Raw genomic sequence first — 27,973 nt, forward strand, 5'->3', positions numbered from 1 at the left:
AATTGCCAACTATCAAATAATAAAATGTGTTTTACATTTGGACTACGCAAACCTAAAAATTCAACTGAAGCCATCTATGAATGAAATCCGCAATTACTTAGTTGCCAACCCAATATTTCGAAATATCGTTAATCGAACGTTATGCTTATTATATTTCGATTCGTTTCTAAAATTCTTCTCTTTTTTTTCGAAGTATTATCGATCGAATGTTAATATACATCGATTCTTCGTGAGTATCCAAATATATCGATTATGTATACGGTTTTATCGCGCGTGGTCAATTGCCTCGAAAATTTCGCGTCGCGAAAGATAATAAAAAAAATTAAATAACGACAGTTATAAATGTAGGTGTTATCAATTTTCCGTTAAACGTTGTATTCTTCTGGATTTATATTTATTTTAACGTGATGCAAATATTAAATGTCAATAAACGCTTCGAAGTACATCGAAATATTTATAGGGATTCGTTGTGAAAAGATATTTATTAAATTTTTCGTTAATTTTTTGTTTTTATCTTATTTAATAATACCTATATAATATAAACCAATCTAATCAAATATAGAACTGTGCAATCTATTTACCGTTCTAATTTTTGATAGGAGGAAAACAACCATCTTTTTTTCGTTTATATTCTACGCATGACTATTTTAACGGCAACGAGGTCTATGAAAGGTATAAGCAAGATGATAAGTACAACAGAGTTTCCTCATTAAGTTCATTAGCCGCCGCTCTATTTCATTAGTAAAGTGGAAACAAGGAAGTATGATCGAAGAAAATTATGATTGTCGCACGTTTTGTTCCGAGATGTATACATAACTTCTTTCTAAAACGTCCTCTGTTTGTTTTTCAACGATCCATAACCAATCGAACAGATTCTAACCTATCAGCGGTTAGGTTAAGTATTCGACTTTGCTCGACTAAGTCATTCAGTTTTAGGAATGGAATGTAGAACGGGATATTTCACAAGTTTGACGAGAAAAATATCTTGTGAATTATTAATAACATAATTTACATAAAAATTGTGGACACCTGGTACGTCTATTTGTAAATATAAAATGTAATTTGCATTTAAATATGTAAAAGATTAGACGATAATAGGTCAACATCTGTTGCTACGTGTAAAGCGTTTAGCGTGCTAAATAGTCGCCTATTCATTTTCACAAATGGGCTATGAACATTCAAATGAATATGTAGGGAGCAATAAATGCCAGGTTAAAGAGAAATAAAAATGAATTTATAGGACGGAATTGACGGGGAGAATTGTTTTAAACCGCTGTTGTTCCTTGGATGTTGCAGTAGCGACCAAGAATATCTCAGAAGATGGATTTTTCTCAGCATGTACCAAGAAAGCAAGGTGAATTAAGATCGAAGGCTGAGGAGATTAGAAAACTGCCAGAAGCAAGCCTGGACCATTTGTCAAATGCTCGCAAATTCGATTTGAACGACGCAAACACGATCTTAAGTGGGGTCGAAGTTTCATGTTGTCGAGAATACTGCTCGCGAGCAAGGGAACAAGTTTAATGTGTTTTAAAAAATTACTTTTCTCCAGGAACTGAAAAAAAAAATATAACGAAATTGTAAACTATTTGTTCTCTTAAATATACCAAATATACTTACATCGATCAAGCATATAATCTTTCACAATATTCTTCAACAATAACGTTAATATCCCAATTGCTAGATTAAATCTTGATATTTTTGTTTTATTTCATTTTTTAATCCATCTTTTTAACCTGTACATGATACTATTTATGAGAAATTTTCTTATGTAGATATAACAATTATAGATTGCAACAAAGTATAAATTTTCAAGAAAAAGAAACTGATGTTAATCTCGATATTACTGAAAGTAGACCATTGGTCACTTGTTGCTCACCAATTTTGAAAATAGAAGCTTTGAACTCTTCACGTCTTTATTTTGTTTTATATGCAATATTGTATTATGAATTAAAGATAGAAAATATTTTATTTCTGAAATATACGGATTTTCGATTGTAAATTTTCGATCGCAAAGGCCTGAAGGAGTTTACATTACAGCAAGCATTTCCTTTCGACGCCTCGTCGCTCGATATAGTTGCACTTTCCTTTCTGAAACTCATATCAGTCTCATGCATATAACGTGTGTTCCACGAGGCACTGGTTTGAGTAAACACCATGGAAGGTTGAATGCCGTGATTTCCAGTCAAGGATTCTTGGAAAATGTCGGGAATTCAGAGATCCACGATGCAAAGCTGCTATTTCTTCTCGAGAAAGGATAGATATGAAACATGACATTCAATTACGTTTAGTTTCTATTGCGTTTCGTGGCTCTCTAAACTTTCTTCTTTTCTTCCAATGCGTTGCAACTCCATGCTTTTCTTTCGAGAAGGTAGAATTTAACTTAAGATTTATTTTAAACTTTGAATATAATCTGAAAAAAAATAATTTCAACGATAATTATCTGATCGTCGATGAGTTATTAGTTACCGATCTTTTTTTTTGAAGAAAATATTTTTTGGAATATACAATTTGCAATAATTTAATCGAAAACATTGTAAAAAAGTGATTCAAAAATGGTTTATATGCGTTTCAATAGCAACGAAGTGATAAGGTTGAATGCACATGTGATTTCGAATGTAAATGAATTAAATGAACCATGATTGTTTTAACAAATTATCGGCTCGTTTGGAAATTAATTTTCAAAATATCGTTTAATACGATTCATTGATTCGAAGAATCAATATGCGCGCATCCCAATTAATGAATTTCGATTCACAAATTCGACAGACTTTTCGCCAATTTATTTCACGATATGAAGGGTGTCATCAGGCAACTTATTCGAAACTGTAGTTGCGAAATAAAATAATTGCGGATACAATTAAACATTTCAATCAATTGAATAATTATTTAATATTTTCCAACACTGTTTTATCAAATTTTTATCAAATATGTTTTAAAAATTTGATGAATCTCTCCAATAAATCATTTATATTATAAAATGTATTATGATATATATAATTTATAAATTACGATATATTACGATGGAAATATAACACGTGTAACGTAATCAGCTTCATTTATATTTTGATAGATTGTTTGAATTAGACGATATCATGGAAGGAACACGATATTGCGTCTATAATATAGATTATAAAATTTGCAATTTTTGTGAAAAAATTAAAAATTAAAAATTGCACAAATTGACAAGTTGAAAAAAAGATGTTAAATTATTATCGATACCTTTTTATCCAATTGATCGATGACGTTTGTTAATAATGCGTTATATATTTCGTTGCAATAAAATCGCATTTGCCCGGCGGAATTAAATCGATTTATGAGAGAAAATCCGTTTCAAATATCTCTGGTACATAGCATCTCCTTATTATTTATGGGATTGCATTACACTGTATCACTGTCTCAATAATTAATAGCCGTGTCCCCATTTTGATGTTACCCTCCCACAAAATATTAAATCCACTCAACGTAAAGGTAACTGCGTCGATTTACTTTGATCGATTCCCTTCAACTTCTCAAATTATTTGTACATCCACTCTGTATCTAATCAACTTTCTCTGTCAAAAATACATGTTCAAAGGAATAGATTACTGTAAAGCTTCTTCATCATTTGTGTCATATATAGTAATCAATAAAAATCAAATTTGATTTCCCCAAATTATTTATATATTCACTGTGTATAAAGTTTTCTAATTAGATCACTATAAAGCTTCTTCATTATTTGTGTTACATATATGTTCTAAAAATATGAGAATATACATTAACTGATGACCAATCACGAGGCATATAGCCTAGTTGAGACGCTATCATTGGCTATATGCCTATGATTGTTGATCTAGTACGAATAAGTCCAAGCAACCTATTGAAAAAAAGAATATTGAATATAATAAATATTTTTTTATTGATAAAAAATATCGAGTTACATCACGAACAATAAATAGATTATAATTCAACGCATTTTTTCGATGTATATTATTTGCATTTATTCGTGTTCATGCTATCATCGCAGTTCAACTAGGCTATACGCTCTGTGATTGGTTAGTGTTTTTTGTATAATAACTCGTTACCAAAGCCGCAACGAAAGCCGCATTTTTTTGCAAGAAAAATATCGTTTGAAAATATCTCAGGAATCTTCAGTTAAGAGATATATCTATTTCTGAATATCCTGTATAAAGAGAAAAATTTGGTTGGATTTGATTTCCTTAAATTATTTGTATATTCATTGTATATAAATATGTACCTAATTACCTTTCTATGTTAAGAATACACGCTCAAAGGATTAAATACTATAGATTTTTCTTCATTGTTGTGCAGGTATATAAAATTTAGTTATTTTGTATAAATTTTATTATGTATAAATATATATCTGTGTTAAAAATAAAATATTCAAAAAATAGGATCATTATAAAGTTTTTTCATCATTTATATTATATATATATTATATAAACAAAATAATATTAATCTTCTTTACTACAGATTAATCGAATTTTATTTAAAATTTATCGAATGGAAGTTTATTTAACGATTTTTGTCAAAGGTTTGGAAAATTAATATTACCAAAATTTTATTTAATAACGAGATAAAAATCCTTTTTCAGAAAATTTTATTTACTTTTGTTCTGTGGAGATACAGATTAATGGAACCGCAGCGCGCTAAAATTTACTTTAGAGTGTATGTAACCAGGTGTCCTATAAGCGCAAGCACTGAAACCAAATTAATGTAACGAAATATCTAATATACGTTCCACGGTTGGCTAACTGGCTACCCTAAAATTGCGTTTTAGATATTTGGTCAGAAGCCAAGAATCACAGCTACACAGGTATTGCATAATTTATATTTTATACGACGAGATTTGCAATAAAAAATTCTAAAAAAAATTCTCTTTACTTTTTTTAAAATTTTTTTTTTAATTTTTATAATTCATATTTGATAACAGGATAATAAAATTCAACAATTGAATCTTTTAAAATCTTTTAAACGAATTGACCATCGATTAATTAAAGAATTAATGGAAAAACCGTGAATTTTCGAGTTTTCTCGAGCAACGGTTTAATAAATCGTTGATCCTTGATGGATTTATCTTCGAATCGATCTGAAACATAGCCTCATCTCTTTCACTGGTTACACAGAACCGTTCTTCTCCCCTCAGCAACGTCCAGGTCAAAGTCCTTCAACCAATTTGCTCTCTTCCTGGCAAAAACTCGTCTCTTCCTCTTCAATTCCCTCTAAACAGCGAAAAGAAATTCTTTTGTAACTCTCCATGGTTGCAACATTCACCTACTCCCTCGCACCTCTTCCTTTGACCTCTTCTTTGTCCCCGACTATTGTTCTCTCCATCTCTTTCGTTTTTCCCTCCCTCTTATTTTATTTTATTTTATTTTTTTTCTTTTCATTTTTAACCCGATGTAGTATTTGACCTTTCTTTTCTTTTTTTTTTTTTCCAGACAGAACCGGTAAACGCGCGCTTTTAATTAAATAACGCGACCCAGCAACGTGTGCAAAATACCAGCGATTTCTCCTCTTATTCTTATTTTATCCCCCGCATTTCTACTACTTTTGCTTCTTTCGTTCGGTGGAAATTGTAATTAGTTCCTATTAAATTTCGGTATGCAATGGTCGCAACAATGGGAAAACGAGGATACGAAGGTACGAATCTTCTCGATTACTCATACTTTTACTTCACTTTTTTAGATCTTTTTTCACTTAGAATTTTGGTAATTTAATACACAATAAAATTATCAAAATGATCAGAAATAGTTCCAATCCACGAGATTTTTTCTTTTTATTTTTTTAATCATCAGAGTCTACTTTCCAATTTTTTTTTCTTTTCTATTCCTGAAATTAAATATCGAATTACATGGATATGCAGTAGGTGATTAGGAAGAAGAAAAAAAAAGAAACTCTATTGAAAATTGAATTCAATTTTTCAAGAAGCGAGGAATCCCTTTAATACCTTCATTTCACAAGAATTTGGAAGCTTAAGATGTAAAGATTTTTGAACTGCTTTGCAAAGAGTTGTGCGTTTGTCGGATGTTGCAACTCGTCGATTTCGAGAAGAAACATTTCCATCCTCGCTTTGTCTCGAAAAGTCTCGACATCTTCAAGATAGATATGTACACGATTGGACTGAAGTTTATAGTCGACGTAAAAGTCAACTTTGCAACAGTTGCAAACGTGCAAGTAGGAATTCTCTCAGCATCGAGATTTTCCTGTCACTGTCGGTTGTAGTTTGCGCCACTTTGAACGCGATTTCTCAGTTAAAGAGACACATCTGATGTCGCCTATCTTGCGGAGATAGTTGCACGCTTCCCAAGTTTCAGCCTTTAGGGACTCGAGGAATCAAAAGATCATGATATTTCGTCATCGATTTTTTTTTTTTTTCAGTCTTTTTCTATCAGTGTTTTCAAAGCATCGTAAAAAAAAATGTAAGTACAATGAAAATCTATCTCATAAAATTTTCTTTCGTCTCCAAAAGTTTCAAATCTCTAAATGTATTTCAAATGAAATATTTAAAATTATTTTTTATCTGTTTCCATCGATGCTTTTTATCTTAAAATTCTCTTCTCTCGTGAAAAAAATATAAATTACACGATAATTACACGCGAATAATATTTATATGTGTGATTTGATTAATTTATTAAAATATTTAAACTCTATTTAAAATTGTATGAAAATATTATAAATATAATGTTAATGTAAGATTTTTCATCAAGTTGTTTTATCAATTTTGCAGAAAACCATTTAGAAGAGGAGATAAGATTTGCCAATAAGAATGCCAATAAGATTTCCATGGAAAAAAAATATCTAAAAATTCATTATCACGAACAAATAAAACATTTCTGTGACATTTAATGTGTGATATGAAAAGGTAGATAGAGTTTTATCTTCTATACATTTTGTATTATGTTATAAATGTTAAGCTGATTCGAGAAATTTGAAATCATGTACGAAAAATCATGTAGAAAAATATCACGATGGATAATAATATTTCAGAAATAGGAAGAGGAATAACGTTTCGAGTAAGAATCGTTCCACTATTACTCGTCGTGTAAAAAAAAGTAAAGAAAATGGACAAATGGATTCCACGAGTTAAGCTTGTACTGAAGAAACCATAAAGAATGGAGATTGTCATCTTCAAATGGATCAGAATACGAAATTTTACTTCCATCCTTACTTATGGATTATCATTCTCTCAAAAATCTACAGAAAAATGAATTGTTACAGAAAATGTGTGCAGAAGTATGTAAAGAAAAGATCCATAAAGATATCTTTTATTTTTTTTTTTAGTCATTTCATTTTGAGCAAAGTGATAAGATGTTTAAGTATTCAACACAAAGAGAGAAATTGAATGATATAAATGTTTTTGTGAGGAAAAAATTAAAGATATATAATATCATGCTCACTTAATCATAGTTAATCACATAATTTTGTAATTAATTCGAAATTACTCAGACGATTCAGAGATGGTAAATAGAAATTTAGAAATGGAGATATCAATGAAGATAAGCTTCTTCAATGATCTTGAAAAAATGATGTAATTGCAGTGGAATAGATCCGTTTGAGCGATTCATTTTTCTTAAATAAAATATAATAAAGAAGATTTATGTTGTTTTCCACACAAAATCATTAACATATTTATATTTATTCTTTATCTCTGAATGAATGAATAATATTTCATTGTATTTTGTCATCACCAATTTATCATTTATTTGTAGGATTTAAACATATATGGAACATCTTTGGATATTTCTGGATTCTGGATCCATAATTCTGGAGACCAAAACGGATACAAAATTTCTGCTGAAAGTTTATATTATTAAGTTACAAGATTTAAGTTCAGATGAAGCGTAGATGGGACGGAGACAGAACGGTATCTCCTTCTCGCTTATTATTCATCTGATGGTATTAAATTCTTGGAAACGACAAAACATCAAAAGCCTAGTAGGGAAGTTTCGTTGCAGAAACGCTTGCACATGACTGGAGGATCGTTAATGAGCGCGAATAGACTCCTAACGGCGTTAATTGTTGCCACAGGCCAAGACGGAAGTGCTTGTATTTACGTAAGTTCCTCCCGTTCAAAACATTGTCATAATCATGGCGCAACTTTGAATAAAGTTGCCAACAGAATACAGTGTACATATATATATTCGTGCACAAATGTTAATGACCATCAAGATTACTTGGCTACGCTGATAACTTGGGCCACGCAGTCTAATAATTACGGTTGTCAAGGTTAGAGATTTCGCCTCGAAAGCCGAGACCAGAGTTTCGGTTTCTTGGTAATTATAATTATAATTATCATAATCCAAAAATTGTGAAAATATGTTTTATTTCGAAATAATTATTTCTTACTCGATAATTGTTATTTTCAGAGTTACTAAAGTTGTATTGAATTAAAATATAAAAAGGAATAAAAATTTGTACGAAAATGGATTTTGAAAGAAACGCAAAATTATATTAGGAAAGAGACGATTTATTTTGGATATATCGAAATAAGAATGTTTTCTTCTGAAAAATTTACAATTGAAGACGATCTTTTAGGTAGGACTGATAACAAATTCAGAAGTTGAATGAATAATAATTATCAAAGGTGGAGGGGAAAAAAACTTTGACGTTCTGTATCTATTAATAATTTTACCTTAGTTTCCGTAATTTTAACTTAACTCTTATGTTAATTTATGTTATTCAAATTTTTACGCTGCTCTTGACGTGCTGCCTTTTGACAGTGGGCTCAGCTGTCGGCGGCCCTGTACTGAATTATTCATATTTCTGCATAATGAACTCTATTGGCGTTTTATAATAGGAACATAAAATTACACTCTTTTGGGGGAAATTTAACAAATTATTATTAAAATATATTATTATGAATTAAAAAGCGGCTAAGAGAAATTGTACAAAAGAATTTCATTGCTAGATGAACAATGCACGTGTTTCAATTCTGTTTTCTTATCGTTTTAATTATTATTTTTAACATATGTTAATAAGGATTTTTTTTTGACTATATTTTTATAGATAGATTTTTAATCTTTGTTTTTTTACAAAGATTATCATTGGTAGAAAAAAAATATATAAAGTGTTCTCTTACCTATTATTTCTAATTAAATTATAGAAGCATTTGTAATGATCAATCTATAAATAAAAATGGAAAAGAAAATTTTATTTGTATCGAATAAAAAGAGATAAAAATTTACAGTTTGAACGATGAATTGAATTTTGAGAAAAATACAAAATTATTCCTTTCTGCAATAAATAAAAAAATCTTGTCATTTTTAAAAACACCTTCTTCACAATCAAGTCTGCAACAATACCTTTTAAAATAGTAATGGAATACTAGGAAGCTCAATAGGGAGCGCTAGGAGTCTCGGTGCAATGAAAAATTAAGGAACAACTACAATGGAATGGAAGAAAATTGATTCCTCGATTTAAAAAGACCCACCGAGGACTTTGCGAAAGAAAGAAGAGAATGATGAAGAAAGTGCAGGTTTCAGAGATGTGCTGCTGCAAGTAACTTGAATGTAATGCATCGAAAAAAATATTTAATTATTATTTAAATTAATATTTAACAATTGTGTATGATTAAAATGATGGGATGTATCAATTTTTATCTATTTAAATTAACATTTCCTCTTATTCTAGAAAATGGAATTATCAACTTTTTCCTTTGCATCATCTTTCTAATTTTGATATATTGAAATACATTTTAATTAGATGAGATAGCCAGTGATATTGAAAAACAGGAAACTCAAATGATCAAATTTTTCTCCTCTTCAATTCTACGATAAAATATCAATAATCAAAAAAGAAATTTTCTTCAATATTAATAATATATAAGTATATATTATTTAATTTTTAAAATTAAAATTATCACTGTTGAAAATTTTAATATTGATGATATTCGAGCTACAAAAAATCTTCGAATTTTATCGAATTTCGATTCGAAGCTTAAATCCTGTAACAGAATTGGGCATTAACCTAATTTGAAAAAGTAACTAGTTAAAAATTTCGAATAAACTTACTTTAAGTAATTAGCTAAATAATTTTATTTATAAAATGCTCAAATAACATTCATTCGTATTACAGTTGATCCACTTTTTTCTATAACCTTATTTGCCACATGATTATGTGCGGTTATTTTATATTTCGAATAATAAATTATCGAAATAACTTTATTCTTAACTTCGATTAAATTTTACCTATCCATGCCCCACAATCCGTATTTCGACAACAAGAGGGGGTAGTGGCGGAGAGGGTAGTCGAGCGAGGTCGAGGGGAAATCGTAACCCATAAAGCGTCGCTACTAGTCACAGCCGCGGCAGTAAGCGTCCTGGCGTCCGTCGAGAATGCGGTATGCGGTGTACCTCTGCGTCAAGATCGACACGTGGTTGCTCGAACGATATTCGATACCCAGCTGCGTGATTAAATCGAACGATATTATAAATACGTCCATTTTATTTTTCTTTAATATCTCTCTCTCTTTTTCTCTTTCGTAACGTGATCATTTTTTACTTAATTTGCAACGATGATTGTAAATTGATAAATGTACGTACAATAATAGAATACAATCGAAGCAAGTGTTGTGTCTTCTTCTTTGAAAACGCACCATTACGTTTTCGTTCTTTGTGATGTGAATTGCTTCGTGGGATTGGTTGCTTACGCGCGAAGATGATTGCGGTGATTTGTCACGAGTAAGTTTGTTCGTAACAGTTCTGTCTGTGTAATTTTAAGAAATTTCACTATTGATTTTGATCATCTCCCATTTTGTTCAATAATAAATGATATTTTTTTAATCTTGAAGAAACATGGATTTGGATTAAATTAAACATTTTATTCTAGAATATAAATTTATTTTGAACGATTGTATCTTCTTGGTTCATGTTTACATAAGATGTTTTCTTGGTGAAGAAACTAGTTATTTAAATCAGACATCGAGTTACTGCGGCATAGTTTGCCATGATTTATGTCTTTAGTCAGTCTAGAAAATTCGAATAAAGATCTGAAATTTTGATGAATGTCTACGAGGTAAAAATATGTGAACTTTATTAAGTTTCGTGAGATTAAAAAATAATTCGTATAAATCTTGATTCTTTTTTTGTTATTGGAAATAAAAGATTGCAGATATTAGAAATTGATAATATTTTTGTAGCTAATAAATTTTTATTCATGAATTCATGTATATAAAAAAAAATTGTATGAAACTTAATTTTATTAAGAAGTTTTGAATAAAGAATAAATAGAAAGGAATATTTTTAATTTTATGTATATTATGCATATTTAATTTGATTCTTTTCCCCGATAAAACTTGATGCTTGATAAAATTTGATGCTTTCTTGATGCTCCTATCGAATTTTTGTGTGAAAAATGAAAAATTAAAACTTCTATCTTTTTTTTTCCGTTAAATGATAAGATCGATAAAAAGAATTTCATTACATTCATCCATTTCATTCTACAATATAAGTTTAATATGCATAAGATAACTTGATTTCAAAATTGAATTGAAATTTCGATTAAAATATTCAGTATAGCGAAATAGAAATATTAAAACAAACATTATTCCGATGTCACGATCCAAGAATAAGTATTTTTTGTACGGCTTCCTAATTTTAATCTTAATACAATTATAGTTAATGCAATTATAGAATCTATTCCATTTCACTATTTTCTTCCCTATCTTTCCTATTCTCTATCTCCATCAAATTATATCGTAGTCACAATTAAGAACGAAGTCGAATAAGTGGTCAGAGTATGTAATAAAAGAACTTTCTTATAAATATGAAACGCAGTCATCGAAAGAATCGCATGGAAAGAAAATTGTAAAAGGATTCCATTTAAAAAAGGAAACGATATTTCTTTAAAACATAGAATATATATAGAATAATAATTTTTTCGTAAATCGTAAGTTTTTAAAAAATAAATTAAATTTAAAAATTTGTTGGTCAGGTTAGATTAGATTAAATAAACTTACGCTACAATGTTTTCCAACATGTGGGTTGCTTTAAAAGGTGAATAAATTCTGAAAAGTTATTACTTATACAGAAAATTTGACGCACAATGGAAAATTAAATTCTTCTTCAGGAACAAAATAAATGGAGAAAGATTCCATATTTATCTAGAATTCTCTGATTCATTTCTTTGATAAATCTCTGTAAAGAAATTATAAAAATACGTTTAAATGAATAGAAATTTATTTTTTTTTAAATTTTAAAAATTTTCTATTCCTGTAAAAGACTCGTACCATTTTTCTTCTATTTATTGGAGGATTTGATTTTTCAGAAAATTTCTTCGAAGACAGAAAATTGGATGAACTAGTTATCTTGCAAAAACTGAACTGAAAATTTATGAAATGAAAATTATCGAATCTGCTGAATAGGTAATGGGAAAATTACTTAAAAAATTATGCATACATTATTCAATAAAATGGTAATAACGCATATCTAAGTAATAATCTCATAATATATATGGATAAAATAATAATTATATAAAGGCATGAACTGTGAAATTTTCCACAAATTTCAACAAGAATATTATTGCGAATAATCAAATATATGATCGAAACAAGATTGATCGACTTTTGAAGTAATTTGTTCGTAATTTGTATAATTATAATTTTCCATAGCATAAGTGTTAAAAGTGGAGATTGATTATTCGAAATCTCTTCAAAATTTAAAAAAAAGAATTCGAATTCTCGTTTCCAATTTAAAATCCAAATAAATAATAAAACGATATGAATAATCGAGTTTATGATTGGAAACATTTAGAATTAATCGATAAATTAATCAATTACTTATTAATTTTAATTTCTCGAATATAAATGTAAAAACTTTAAAATTTTAAAAAATAAGAACACTGTACTCGACAAAATTTCAAATAAAAATTTTAAAATAATTTGAATTTTCTTTATAGATACCACGAGCAAGATTATTGTAAAATAAATAACAACAAATTCCTTAGAAAAAGAATAAAAAGCATATAAGAATGGTAAAAGAAATTCGAATCATTTAGATATTTCTCTCCTTATCAGCCTTCCTTAGAAAGATTCTCACGATGTTCCTAACCTAATTTCCAAGATAGCAAACCGTCAAGTTACTTTCCATTCCAACTTTTGCATCTCTCCGAAAAATAAAACGTTAAATAAATACCACGTATCGATAATACTTATCTTTATCTTTTCTTCGCCTGAAGAAATTTAATTTCCGAAAGAATTAAACCACCGAGTATAGCTGTCCACTATATATACACTTCCCGTGACGTTCGTCCAATTTCACACACGATTTTACATTCTTGAATACACTTGAATTTAAAAGTTTTAGAAAGGGATGATCGTTGTCACGTTCGCAGGAAAATTCGAAGGAAAAATGGCACGATAAATTCTATCGGGTAATTTGTACGATAGTGTGGCGGGCAACGAATCTCTCCTCGATGTAATTACGAAGGTCGGTATAGCAGAGCTGGAGCGCGCGTAAAAGGGGTTCCGTGTAAAGCGTGGGGCGTAATCATCCGAAGAATGAGTTAGGTAACCGAAGAGAAATCCGCACGTAAGCCTCACAAGTAAAAAAGCGCGATGAATTGCAACAACTCGTTCTCGTCATCTTTTTTCCCCCCTTAACGATTGTGGCGAACGATTCCCTTTTCTCTTCGAATATATTTTTTTATCTCTTCCTTTTGTTTTCTCGCATCGTGTATACTGGTCGTAATTTACACGACGATGAGCCGAACAAATTTTCGTTTTATCGCGATCTAATATATACATTTATATCTTTATAATCATTTTAGGGAATCGAACAAATTTTATTTTAAATATTTTCTCGTTTTTTTTTTTCTTTTTGTTCCAATATATGACGAGTCGAACAAATTCTTGTTTTATCGCGATCTAATAATCAATATATTTATATATCGTGTATTTCGCTCGTTTGATATATAATTTATAGAATCGAACAAATTTTTGTTTTATCTGTATCGTGTATTCTGATCATTCGAACAAATTTTTTTTTCTTTTTGTTTTTTTTGTTCTATCGCTATCTAGTATATCTACATATCGTGTATTTCGATCGTAATTTACAGAGATCGATCGAAAGATGTGACTTTTTGAAATTTTTCATCGCAAGTCTCGAAATTCGAAAAGGATTTTTTCAAACGGTATAAATAATAAAAATGCACGTACAACAATAAATATATTCGTTATAGGTAAAAATTTTTTTTGATATTGTGCATGTGTTATATTCAATATTAGATTCTTCTTTGAGCTTCGCTCTTGAAAGAAAACACGTACGTTTAAAAATATTTTTTTAGAACAAATTATACTCGAAAAAAAAAAAACGTGAAAATATTTCCTTTGTTATCAAATCTTTAATTTCAAAAAATCATTCCGAGTTTTCTCTTCTCGAGTGATTTATAAATAATTATATTTTGTATTCAAAAAAAAAAAAAAAAATTCTGCAAACCTTTTGAAAAAAAAATTGAAAATTATTTTAAATTGCTTTATAAATTTCTTTGAAAATAATTAATCAAGAGTTAATCATTTTTAGATTAACTTTGGACAAATTTATTAAATATATTTCTCAAAGGAGAAATATAAAAGAAGACAAGAAAAATATTTTTAATTAATTTTACTTTTGTATCTCTTATGCATTGTTTTGATTAAATTTTTGCCAATTATATAAATCTTGATCGCGTAATTGTAATACAAAAATGATTAAAAGATTTCTGGTATAAAAAAAACAAAAAGGAAAAAATAAAAAAAAATTTCCGTCGATTCGTCGAAAAATTAATAACTTTTAATCAAAAGACTTTTTCCAAATTGTGCAAATTAAACGTAATAAAATTAATTTATACAAAATAAGATTATATATAAATGATAAATCCTTTTGTTTCAACTAACTACTTTTTTAGTTTAATTTCCAAAGAAGATAGATTAGAGAGAGAGAGAGAGAGAGAGAGAAATTCTAGAGTTTTTTCGCTTATACCCTGTACAGAGAGAGAATTGACCGATAAAAATCATCGAGTTTGAATATACCTGCTGGTATTACTGGAAAGTAGAAGAGGAAACTTTTTTCGAATAAAAGTTATTCGAGCCTCGTATCTCGCTAATGACTTTGCAAACAAAGAAAATCGTTATAAGGGAAAAGTTATTTATGAGAATTATTAATCTAGAATTAAAAAATTTTTAATTCTCAAACGTTCTTTATTATTAGTTTAAATCGGTAATCGTTTCACGCTTTTCCATTTTTTCATTACTTGTCCCAAATAATATTCTAGAAAATGTTGGATTGACGAATAAAAACTTTTAAATAGAAACAAGTAAAATAATACCATCGAGTATGCAAGCAAGATTCTCAATATTATATCAAAAAATTAAAAAAAAAAATTCTTTGCTTCATCTATATATAATCGTGGGAATACGAAAGACACGAGATCCTTCACTTTCACAGATATATTTTAGCTTGCTTTAAATACGTTTCCGAAAGAATCCATCCTTTCATCTAATCTCGATAATTTCGAGCGTATTCATGTCCACGAAATCGTAATAACTAATCATCAAAATCTTTGGAGAAAAAAGATGGAAATCAAAGTGCATGCGACTAGCATGCTCGCGTGTCATTTGCATGAGTGCAGTCCACTTCTTTTTTTTTTTTTTTTTTTTTTTTTTTTTTCGACGAAACGAAAGGCAATTCACCGTGAGTCAGAGCTATTCAACGTTCAGGTAAAAAAGACCCCCTGGCGGCGATAACTATAATTTAAAGTTCGCGTCGCGAAAAGAGGATCACAAGAGGGCGGGCGTTGAATATAGTGGCTCGGTAATTCTGTGTATAAGAACGACGGTGATCCACCACGGAGGCATTGGCATTAAAGGAAGGGGAAGGGAGGAAAAAAAAGTTCGTTTATTTCTATGGAGAACGCCTGGTAAAATTTTTCTGGGGGGGGGGGGGAGAAAAAAAAATAGTCACCGTGTTCACTTTTCTTCAAATTATCGTGAATTATTCATAAAGAACGATCGATTATAATACCTTCGGGATTTCGATCCTCTGCTCGTCAAAAATTTAATTGAATTTCGTTTTAAAGCGAACTTTTTTTTGGAATATTTGAATAGCTGTGGAGTTATTTGAATGAAAGATCGAAAAATTATTACGAATTCATATTTTACTACGTATAAATGTAATCGTAATTAAAATCGCGAAAATAAATATATTTCTTTAATATATTTCGAAAAATTGTGATATTAATTTTGATTAAAAACATTTTCATGTTTTCGATAAAAGTGTGAAATCCATTATTTTAATAATTAATATAATGTTAAAGAGAGTGAAAAGGAATGAGATATAAATCCAAAATATCTTAGATTAAACGAACCTAAACTGAGATTAAATCTATTCTAACCTAAAAAATTATTTTCTATATTTGTTTTTTTATAGAATATAGTAAAAAAAAAAATTGATTTTATATGATTTTCTAAAGAAGAATTAGACATTCATTCTTTTTTTATAACTTTGTAAAAGTAGAAAATAGAATCTATATTTATTCGTTTAAATATTTAATGCAACTTTTATAAAATTTCAATAGCTCGATCGCATTCGATGACAATAATAATTAAAGATTAAATAAAATATCTATGACCTATAATTTATGCAAAATGCACGTGTACAAATAATCATGACGACGATTTAATTAATAGGAAAATGGGAAATTTGTAAGCTTTGGGCGAGTTTAATCTAATTAACAGGTAAATCGCCTGTTTTAAATTAATAAACTTTTGCCTTTCGTACGCGCTGCATACCGTAAGTAATGTAATTCGGATGAGCATGCCATTCAAATAATCAAATTACTTACTTCGTTGAAATAATTGAATCTTTCTGTTCTTTTGACACAATCAATGAATATCAATAATCACGCTAATTAAAAAAAAAAAAAACTTACCATTAAATAATGAATATAATTAATATGTCCCCAAAAGAATAATATAACTGTAAAATTTAACAAAAAAAAAATATCGTTAATCAATATTTTTGTTTTAAATAAATATCTGTTACATTCATTATGTAATTAACAGTAGGTTTACATTTCTCACCGTAATAACATTTACGCTGATTTCTATCCAATATAATGAGGCAAATACACAGAGTGTCCCAAAAATATTGGAATATTCGTAAACTGAAAATTCCTGAGATAATTTCAAACAACATTTTCCTTTACAAAAACTTTCGTTACGAATTATTAATAAAAACACCGGGCAATCGCAGAGTTGACACAAATCCAAGCAACACACGAAGCAATACGCGATCAAAGAAGATGTATTGAATATTATATTTTTGATACAATTCGATATATATTTCATATCGTGTAAAATATCCGTATTCGTATATTATATATATTGCTTGGATTTGTTCGTGCTCGCTCGTAGGCAACTCGACGCTACTCTAGCAGACTACGCGCTCTATGATCAGCCAATGTTTTTTGCAAAGGAAAATATCGTTTGAATTTACGAATGTTCCGTAAACATTTTTGGAACATTTTCTTCTTTTTATTTAACGCTTATAGAGACAAGTAGATAAGAAATATCCATAAATCTAGTTAATATAAAAATTTTTTAATTTTCATACTTCCAAACATTATAATTCTAAATACGAATTAATGTTTTTCGAATGGATCGTTACAATTCCCTTTTTATCCTCTTCTAAATCCACTAGCTTTTCAAAGGATGTAGACGCTCTGGCAAAAATATCTCTTCAATTAAGTTGAACGTAATTAACCGACGGATAAAGAGGAGAAGCACAAAGAACATGGAAATGTTTATGTTTACATTTCTTCTTTAAAATTTAGACATTAAATTACGAATTAGTTTGATTCTTGTGAGAAAATTGCTCAAACGTTTCACTCTTTTTTACAGTTTTTCACGAAAGATCAAGGTGGACAAGCACAATCCCGTCCATTCCCTATGCGGCCAGAGACACCTGCATTGTCATTGTCAGGTGATGGACCGTATCCTGGACTAACCGTGAAAAACATCATCAAGAGTTTTTTTCTATTTTAACCTTTAAAAAGAAACCGTCTTAAAATTCTCGTACGAATTTTTAAGAATCCATCGTTCCATATCGACGAATAATAAAGATTATTTTTCGAAGGATAAATTTCGAAAGAAGAAACATTTTCAACATTGAGAAAACAATGATGAACACGAAGGGAACACGATAAATAGATATCTTGATAAAAGTACAACCGAAATAGAAGGATATGTCCTGTGAGAAGGCATCGAGACGTCTCAAGTTCTTGCTCGGCAAGGCGAGGAGATCTGGTTTGAGCACAGACGAGATTGTAGACTTGCCAGCGGCCAAAAGATTACTGTCCACCCGTGTCACTCCCTTCTCCACCGTATGGACGATCTTGGCCATGCTTGTCTTAATTCTCGGTGGTGGCGCTGTCCTAATCTTCTTCTGCGCCCCCTGCGCCGCCAAGAGCAGAACGTGATCGTCCATAGAGGTCTGCACAAGGTAATCGTTTTTTTTTTCTTTTTTCATAATTATCGCATAACAATCGTATCTGTTGATTCTACAAATTTTCATTATTCTTAATTAACAACAATGCTTAATTGTTCGAATTATCTCGATGTATTATTTCGATCGAAGCAAGGAAAGAAAGGAAAAAAAAGATAGAGAAAATAGATTATCCAATATGATAAATAAAATAATATTGGAATTAATTAGGAAAAGTTAATATTGGTATGAAAAGAGATACAAGAAACGCGTGTTATATATATATATACATGTCTGCTTAATGAGAGATAAATATTTCTTCTCTGTGTTTTATTTACTTCGCGGAGAAAAAGAGAGAGAAAAATATTAATTATTCGCGATAAAGACGGATCGATGCGCCCCGATGATACCCGTTCTCCCTGTATTAACCGATCACGCCGCACGTTACTCGTTGCAAATTAATAATTTAGAACCGCGAAATTTATTTATTATGGTCGATCGGTATCTCGCCGCACAACAAGCTACCAAGCACAATTATTTTCACGGTTGATTAAATTCACGTGATACAATAATAATAATAATCGGCTGTGGGAACCGATTAAAGTAGACGTTTCGATTTACATCGTGGAAAACAGTAAACTTAGACCGTCCGTTTACTAATCGTGCGCCATTGGCGGAATACAATATTAAATATTTCATCATCGTATCTTGATTCCTCGCCCGTCATAACCTCATTTCTGTTCGAGAAACAAAGAAATAATATTTTTCATAAAAAAAAATGTTATCTACGCGAATATTTATCTAAATAATTTTCAAAAAATTTTCTTTCTTCTCATCTTTCTATCTCTCGAAATTCACATTTGTGGAAAAAGTGCATTAAATTATTCCATCATAGTCTATAACCTTGATTTGTTAATCGATTTCTGTTCGAGAATATTTTTCATAGAAAATGTTATCCACGCGAATATTTATCTAAATAATATTCCAAAAAATTTCCTTTCTTCTCGATCTCCTCGTGCAACTCGTTACTCTCGAAATTCCCTCTCGTAATATCCCACTTGACGAGTCGATACACGCTTTCGATCTTGTATATAAATAGATACACAGTGAAAATTTTCGCGTTTTGAACCGATGCCTCGGGATTTACATGGGCAACATAAATGTTATTGATAGTGGGAACCGCGTACCTCACTTCAATTCGTTTTCAAATGTCGCGTGTCGCCGGCTTGAATTTTTTAAACCATATTCCCGCGCCATAAATTTACATGCCACTCCACTGGAACAAATCGTGTATAAATTTCCCTCGACGTTTTTCACGCGGAGTTCCCCCGCCATATTTGCATCGAACAATCGTGCAAAACAAATATTTTGTCCATCCGGAGAAAACAGATTATTGCAATTGTATCCAAATCACACGTTCAATTTAACGTCACGATCGATCGATAAGGTAGAAAGAAGTGGAAGAAAAAAAAAGGAAGAAGGGGAATAAGAAACGGGAAATATGTTCAATCTACTGTGAAAGAGAGGAGTTTTCCATCGGTTGAAAAAAAAGAAAGGAGAATTTGGAAAAAAAATTTTACTTAGCAAAAAACTGCGCGTGGATCAAAGCACATTACGCGGTTTTCGACCGAGTCGGAGAAGGAAATCCACCAGAGGGCAAAAAACACGATTCAGAGTTGCCGTTGAACAAGAAGGGAGGGGATTGGTCTTGTGCGCTTTCTATCGGACATGCTTCAAATCTGTTATTCACAGATCATGTTTACCGCGTGAAAATTTTTTGCTTCTTTTCAATTAATGAATCATAGCGTTATTCGAAGTAATCTTTCCTTGGATTCGCAAATAAAATAAATTTTCTTCGAGATACGTTATTTAGTGAAAGGGATTCCATCAGCGAAGGAGAGAATTATATATATATAATCTCTCTTCGAGCGAGAAAGTGGAAATATCTCAATCAATGGATGTATGTTTCATTAAATTTATTGCTCTAATTTCGTGAGAACTAATTACTTCTCGGAGGGGGGAAGGCTAACGGGATTTACGAGACGAACGCGCGCGCACAATGTCGAAACTCGTGTATTTTACGAACTACCTTCGCCAGAGTAGAAATTACATCACGCCAGCACATGCTCTGTATAGAGAACAGGCTTTCCACACTCATTCTCTCTCTCTCTCTTTCTCTCTCTCTCTCGACAAACAGCTCGACGTATTTCGATAAAAGTATAGGATATAAATATTGTTAGCCGCGACGATAATTTTAAAAAATGTCAATGGAGATTTTTAGAAGAGAATTTAAAAATCGAGCGAACGCGAGATGAGAAATTTTGAGAAATGACAACATCGATAAAACTTCCTTCATGTCGAACGAGATTTAAGAAATTTCTTGAGCAAGAAACGATTTGATCGATATTCTTTCGAAATTCAAAAAATTCTTCCTGCCGCGAAAATAGTGGTGAAAAATTACTTTAATCGAAAACTTCTATTAAGTACTTTTCATAAATCTTTTCCATTCGTGTTTTTATCCAACTTTTTTTAATTACTGTAAACCCGTAAATTATATATTCGATTTTCATCTCGTTTTTACAAACAATAACTGAAACAAAAATTAACCTTTTTATATTTTGAAATGGAAACTAACTATACAGAGAAAGGAATATCTACATTGTCGTAATAATTTTAATGAAAACAGAATTATTCTGTGAAACTTTACGTCACAAACTCGTATATGCTACATTCTATTATAACGTATATAATTTTTCCAGAAGTAAACGTATTTAACGCTTCGTTTTCATTAAAGTGTATTAAAATTACGAAAACTTTGAACCGCTATAACTTCGAGGATGATAACGTCCGATGAACCAATGAACGATCGTTAGAAGCGCGTAATCTTGCCCTTTAAAACATATCTTGATTTAGATCGATACGACTATCGGTTCTCGAGATATCGTCGTGTAAAGAGAAATGTAATTTTTAATCGGTTGCTATCTCCGTTCTTGTCGCCAACTCGATATACTCTCGTCTCATTGACCTATCCCAAACTCGGCAAGCGACAGACGCTATTCCTGGAGATGTATATAGTGTGTTCATGAAATATAGATCACCATATGGTCCATTCATAATTTTCAACTCATCTCAAACGCTAATAATTGACACTTTGAATAATTGTATCTTGGTAATCGATCGAGATAAAACAAAAAGCATATTCAATGACATAATTTCTTTTATTTTTCTGAATGGATTTTTGATAGGAAAATTTTTATTTTTTTTTTATATTTTTTTATATTATATGATTTAAAATGTAATATTTACCATGTCACAATTGATTTTCAATTCTGTTTCAGACAAAATCTGTCCTTTGGCTCGCGGAGTTGAATTGGAAAGTATTTTTAAGAATTGATTTAATTAATTTAAGCGAGATATGATTGTAAGTTTATTAATACTCGTATAAAATTATGATGAAATAAATAAACGAGAATAAGGGATAATCCGTAGTGTCCGTAATGTAAAAAATTTAAGAAGAGATGCGAGAAGCCACAATGTATTGTAAGATAGCTGCGTGACTTAGATCTTCCATAATTTTATCTTACATCTTGAATAATTTTAAAAAAAAAAAAAAAAGATCGACGATTTTTAAAAAAAAGTTACGCGTTGTAGTGGATAAGAATGGTTAAATTTGCCTCGATAACTTCTCGAAAGATTATTTTTTCTAAAATATTATTAGGAGATAAGTTCTTTTGTTGATACATGCAGAGCAACCATACGACAATATGGCGGTATAAATACGATATTACCCAGTTTCCCAACTATGAAACGCTACAATGACGAAAGGATATACTGTGTGGAAACGAATTGATTTACCCTCGGAGGAAATCGAATTTAATTGTCACTCAATTAGAATATTGCTCAAACACATACGAATCATTTTTTTAAACGTTGTATCGAAGCCATGTAAATTACTTTTATATGTGATAAAAATAAATTTTTAGTAAATTAGAAATTATCCGCTTTTGATTCCTTCTTTATTGACGATCGTGATAAAATTAATTGAACGAAAGTGTTTCCAGATTATTCGTTAAAAATTATTCCTCTATCTTTTCCATTCACCTGTTACGATAATCGATAATATTATTCTCTTAATTAATTTTATATAATCGTTATATTTCAAAACATGAAATAATTTAGCGAGAAAATCTGAAAACTGAGTACAATTAATTTGACTATTATTTTCAACGAGATAATAAATCAACGCATATAACACGAATTATAAAATATCGGTAAGTATTGAAATAATCAGTATACATATATTGTTTATATTTCGATAATAATTCTATCGAAATTTGTAATAAATTTTATATTAAAATTATAATCGATCCAAGAATTTTTATAAACAATAATCTATATGAAAATTTACTTTGTATCTTTTGGAAATGAAATATTAAACGATGATAAAATTACAATTATTTGTTATATTATTCTTATTTACGAATATATAATTATAATAGAGATAAAAAAGTGTATAGATAATGGAAAAAAAAAAATGAAAATTATTGCACAATTTTAAATAACAAGATTATTTAATGTAAATAATTTTTTTCACGATTCAACACGATAACGAATATTATTATTAATCAAACTTGGACATTTTTTTGAAAGATAGGGATAAGAGATTAAGAAAAAAAAAAGTATATATTAAAAATATATCTATCTAATGTAAAAATACATACCCTTTCCATCCGTATCCATTTCTCTCTTTTCTTCGTTCCATCGCCATCTGTTTTATCCGTTTTCTTGTTAATCTCTCGCTATCCCTCTCCTCGTGTCTAACGAGAGTTTGGCAAGAACTTTAACCTGATCGTTCTATGTCACGGATGCTTTAGCAACAACTGCGCATGTGTGAGATCACGGTGTACACATACGAAGTGTAACTCGATATCAACGATCGCAACAATTGCCAGAACGGCCTCTTACTTAAACGACCAGCAAAACTTGTCGGTTTGTACTCGTCCTGTGCTGTCCTCTGGAGCACTTGTGTAAATTACGAGAAGCAAATGGAAATATTTATCAAGAATTGTAATTAATCTATTCTATTTGTGAATCAAATCTTAATGCTTCATTGTTTTAATATAATTACGAATATTTGTGAAATATGCTGATCGAAATAAATATATTTAAATTATAATTTTACGAAATTCGATATTGAATTCGCACAATGAAATTATAAATTTTGGAAATTTAATATTTTAATTGTTTCGAAAGATTTTTTATTTATTACAAGAGAATTAAAAGTTGAATGAAAATATTTATATATCTTTAAAGCATTCAATTTCAAATAAATGATTAAATTAGATAGATTAAGGAAACTTCTCACGTTTCTAATATATTTCTTTGATTTATTAACCTCTATGCATCCGCAAAAGGATGAAACAGAGATTCAGAACTCTCATCGATCACTCTGACCAACAAGAAGAAACGAATGCTATATTGTCCATTCCATAACATCTCTTCTTTTTCAATTTCAACATACTTTATTAATTTTGTATGTTGAATGAAAATTCTTTTTTAAGAAAGTTTTTCAATAATTAATGACATGCATTTATATTATTCTAATCACATGTAGGAGCAAGAAATTCATACTGATTGAAAAAGAACTAATTCGTTCATTGAATGATAAATTGAGAGAAAAATGGTATTATCGATATAGAATTCTGACTTGAAGAATCAATTCAAAGATAGAAATAAACTTTTTAAACGTAAGATTTTTTTTTTAATTTGTAATAAAGAAATAAATCGAACACTTTTAATGAGATTTCTAAATAAATTACGTAATGATATTTTTAACCAAATAATTTATATTTTTGCGATCGATACGAACGAGTCACGACACTATATTGAGGAAACAGATAAAACGATGAGCCTAGCTCGATGGAAAACGTAAAAACTTTTCTAATATAAACTTCGTCTATCAACGTCGAGGCTTTTGCTTGATTCTATTCGCGAATACGATATGAAACATGTAATCTCATGTTAATTTATACAGTTGGTTTGGTATATCTCATCATTGAACCAATCTTCGCAACATTATTTATCATATAATTATATCGTTACTTCCTCTTCTTATTTTCATTTTTAATGCAAATGAACGATAAATTTCAAAGAGTGTACATTTGAAATAAAAGATTGAAAAATAAGTGTACGAAATTGGAGAAGTATAATTATATTTAACATAATAATCGATTGAAAAGTTCGAAATCCAATAAATTTAATTGAGAAGAAGAAAGAAATTGTATCTCGAGAAAAAATTTTTCCAAAGACGTTTTCTTTGATTCGCATAACACTATATTATTATAAGGATATTTTCTTAATTTTCAATTTTTTTGGTAATTAAGAATATTCATAAAAATTTAAATTTTTATTTCGAAAAGGTTTATCTTCTCTCCGAGAATTTATAATTTTGATTTTTTAAACAGGTTAAGATATACTTGTGAGCAGTGAATAAAATTTAATAGTCGAAGTTATGAATAAAGTTATTATAATTGCAAACAACTGAGGTTATATGAAGAAGGAATTAATTATAATAGCTAAATAAATGTTATTTAAGCATTTTAATACGTAATTATTTAACTTTATTCGAAATTTTTAACTACTTACTTTTTTTAGGTTATGTCCAACTTTGCTTGCGAGGAAGTATAATTAAAGCAAGAATTGTGAATTCCTTTAGTGACGAATATATAAAAAAAAAAGTATAAATTATTCGAAATATTTTGATACAATTATCTAAAGCGTTAATAAGGGAAATCACAAAGTTGTTAATGACATCGAAACGCGTGACGGCCTGTACAGATGGCAAAAGTCTTTACCGTCTGTTCGCATGAGCGGAATCTTTGATGCTCAGCTGACACGTAATTTCCTCGCCTTCTTCCTTCATTCTCGCCGTGCAAACGGGCCAAGTTTCCTTCACGAAGGGGATTCGATCCTGGCCATCTCTCGTCGTTCAAACTTATTCCTTTCATCCCGTGAAATCGAACGATTCCTCTTGGATTTCATCTCGACGGTGACGAGTCGAGGAAGGAAACGGCTGTCTTTTCTCAAATTCAACGATTTTCAACCACTTTAATAACGTTGTCCATTCAAAATGGTAATAATTTCGGAAAATAAATATTAATTTTAATAATAGAAAAAAATAATTTCAGAATATTGACGAGGAATATTTCGATGAGTAAGTGAAACGAGAGAAAGTTCATTAAGAATCCATCTATACACGAATCGAAGTATTATTCATAGTTATGGCAATTGTGCAGGATCCATTTGCTATTCGCAGACTTCCTACTTTGGATTTCTCCCATTACAAACGTCAATTTTGATTAAGATCTAGGTAACCATCGATTATCCCCGCGGATACTGGCCTCCTTTACGAGCAAGGTAATACTACGGCCATGTATGCATGTCCATTTGAGAAACACGAATCTATTAATCCGACATCGATTAGCAGACTCTCCCATATCGTGTTTCGCGTGTTACGGATGTTCTATTTGATATATATATAGCGTGTTCATATCGATTATAATGTACTTCGTCACAACATATTCTTATGGATTTAAATATAGAAATTAATTATTAATGTGGAAATAAATGTATTCTCGTAAATAATTCTTATCTAATATTGGAAAAAAAAAATCTATTATTATAACCATGAACGTATTCTTTTTATCATTATTAAATTCTTCAAATATACATTTCAGTTAATATTTTAAGATAATTTAATTTAAGATATAATATTCTAATTTTGTTTACGAATTTAATTATTCTGTATTTTTATCCATTATTTAATTAAATTATGAGAAATTGGCTTGCAATTCCGAAAACGAATTTGAAATGATCGAAAAATAAATTTTTAGATCTAATTAATTTTCTTTTCATCTTTTAAGACGACTATTAACGTAAACAAAACGTCCCTTTCTCCCCGTATTTAACCATGCTCGATGGTAATTTTTTCCATCCAGCTTCGCACCGTTTCACCTTCAATTTCCCCCCTCCCTCCTCTTGTGGATCGTTAGTATTTAAAATTTGCCTGATTAGAGGAAGAAAATGAACGTTGAGCGTGGCTTTAAGTTAATTGGGATGCAAAAAGAGAGGCGAAGAGAGAGAGAGAGAGGTTACACAGTGACTGACAATTTCACACTCGAGCGTCAACGGTAATTAAACTGCAACGCAGTGTAGAAGCTAGGTTATGTTCACTTTTTTCTTTTTTCCCCCACTCCCTCTACAGATCACGGATCCTTCCGACTGGCATGACCGATCCTTGCCTACAAGACTATTTGTCCAGCTCTCTTGGCGACCACGCTTCCTCTCCCCCCTCCCCTCTTCCCCCACCCCGCCTTGGATGGAAAATGCGACAATTAGTTTTTACATCCTCTCGTTTTATTTCAAAGGGAAGCAGAGCGCGGTGGAACAAATCGAGTTACGTTAAAAGCCGTTTAGAAGGCAAAAACGTTGAAATATATTTATTGGATTTGCATAGGGATAAAGCACGGTTGGGAAACATCGATTATTGTAATTTGTTCGATTGTAGAGCAAATATGTGTTTAAATTGATGCGTGTAATAATTCTTGGTTATTTTTTTAAATTGTAAAAAAAAAAAAGAGAGAGATTTCGTTTTTTGAGGAAACTCGTAAATTCTTGGATAACGTATGGTAACGTCGCTGTGCATTACAGAGATGAAGATTAGGGAGAATGGTAAGAACATTGGTGTAGATGACATTTGAATATAACGATAAGATTTTCTTTATACGTGCCCCGTCTGCATAATGCATACGTAATGTATTCAGGTTTTTGTTAAATGTATTTAATGAAAATTCGAAGCGAATTATAATTATGTATCATTATTATTTTTTAAATTTCGAATATACTTTTTAACCTACTGCCTATTGCTAATTACTGTTATTAAATTTTAATCTAGCTAAGCTTTGCGTTATTTACATAATTACTGTAATGTACGCGTAACGTAAATTGATCGAAAGAGAGATGTTTATGAGAATTCGATGACATGGAAAATTCGTTGAAATGGTTATAATTGTTTGATTTGAATTTAATTTAAAAAATTAAATTAAACTTTATAATTAAGAAATTTTAAAAATGGACTCGATCAGTTTTCACTTTCGAGTGGTTCATGGTATGTATCTTCAACCATACACTGTTCGGCTAATATTATCGACAGAGTTAGTTAACCGCGAGTGATAACGAACCTACCACGAGCTATAGAGGATGTTTCAAGTCTACGTTGAAATTGATTTAAATTATAGCCACAGCTTGGAAATAGATTGTGAACGAAAATTAACTGCAGCCGCAATATGGCTTTCCTTCAATCTTATTTTTTCCATTTTTCTTTTTTTTTTTTTGTATGATTAAGTAATTAACTTAATGTTTATATTTTGTGAAATTTTCTTTCATTTAATTCAAAAACACGTTCTAGTGCATCTAAAAAATCAATATTAATTAGTTTGATATGCTTTTTATGATCTAAA

The 27,973-nt window shown here is 30.0% G+C and overlaps 5 long non-coding RNA genes across 5 annotated transcripts; 2 read left to right on the plus strand and 3 right to left on the minus strand.

Annotated features, from left to right (window-relative positions):
* Positions 1 to 1,874: 1,874 nt before the first annotated feature.
* On the minus strand, positions 1,875 to 27,828 carry LOC107964013. The gene is made up of 2 exons (XR_003304837.1): positions 27,699 to 27,828; positions 1,875 to 2,410 (listed from the first exon to the last, which is right to left on the minus strand). It is a non-coding gene; the product is annotated as an uncharacterized LOC107964013 (long non-coding RNA).
* Positions 4,509 to 9,009, plus strand: LOC102655494. Its single transcript, XR_003304836.1, has 6 exons — positions 4,509 to 4,813; positions 5,439 to 6,419; positions 6,728 to 6,862; positions 6,988 to 7,233; positions 7,710 to 8,273; positions 8,367 to 9,009. It is a non-coding gene; the product is annotated as an uncharacterized LOC102655494 (long non-coding RNA).
* On the plus strand, positions 10,080 to 22,092 carry LOC725914. The gene is made up of 3 exons (XR_412100.3): positions 10,080 to 10,679; positions 17,873 to 18,473; positions 21,794 to 22,092. It is a non-coding gene; the product is annotated as an uncharacterized LOC725914 (long non-coding RNA).
* On the minus strand, positions 10,574 to 12,139 carry LOC113218835. The gene is made up of 2 exons (XR_003304835.1): positions 11,957 to 12,139; positions 10,574 to 10,704 (listed from the first exon to the last, which is right to left on the minus strand). It is a non-coding gene; the product is annotated as an uncharacterized LOC113218835 (long non-coding RNA).
* On the minus strand, positions 17,654 to 25,324 carry LOC100578659. The gene is made up of 4 exons (XR_001703548.2): positions 25,310 to 25,324; positions 25,101 to 25,164; positions 23,177 to 23,477; positions 17,654 to 18,464 (listed from the first exon to the last, which is right to left on the minus strand). It is a non-coding gene; the product is annotated as an uncharacterized LOC100578659 (long non-coding RNA).
* Positions 27,829 to 27,973: the final 145 nt, after the last annotated feature.

This window comes from Apis mellifera, linkage group LG6 (assembly GCF_003254395.2).
Source record: "Apis mellifera strain DH4 linkage group LG6, Amel_HAv3.1, whole genome shotgun sequence".
Classification (NCBI taxonomy): Eukaryota; Metazoa; Arthropoda; class Insecta; order Hymenoptera; family Apidae; genus Apis; species Apis mellifera.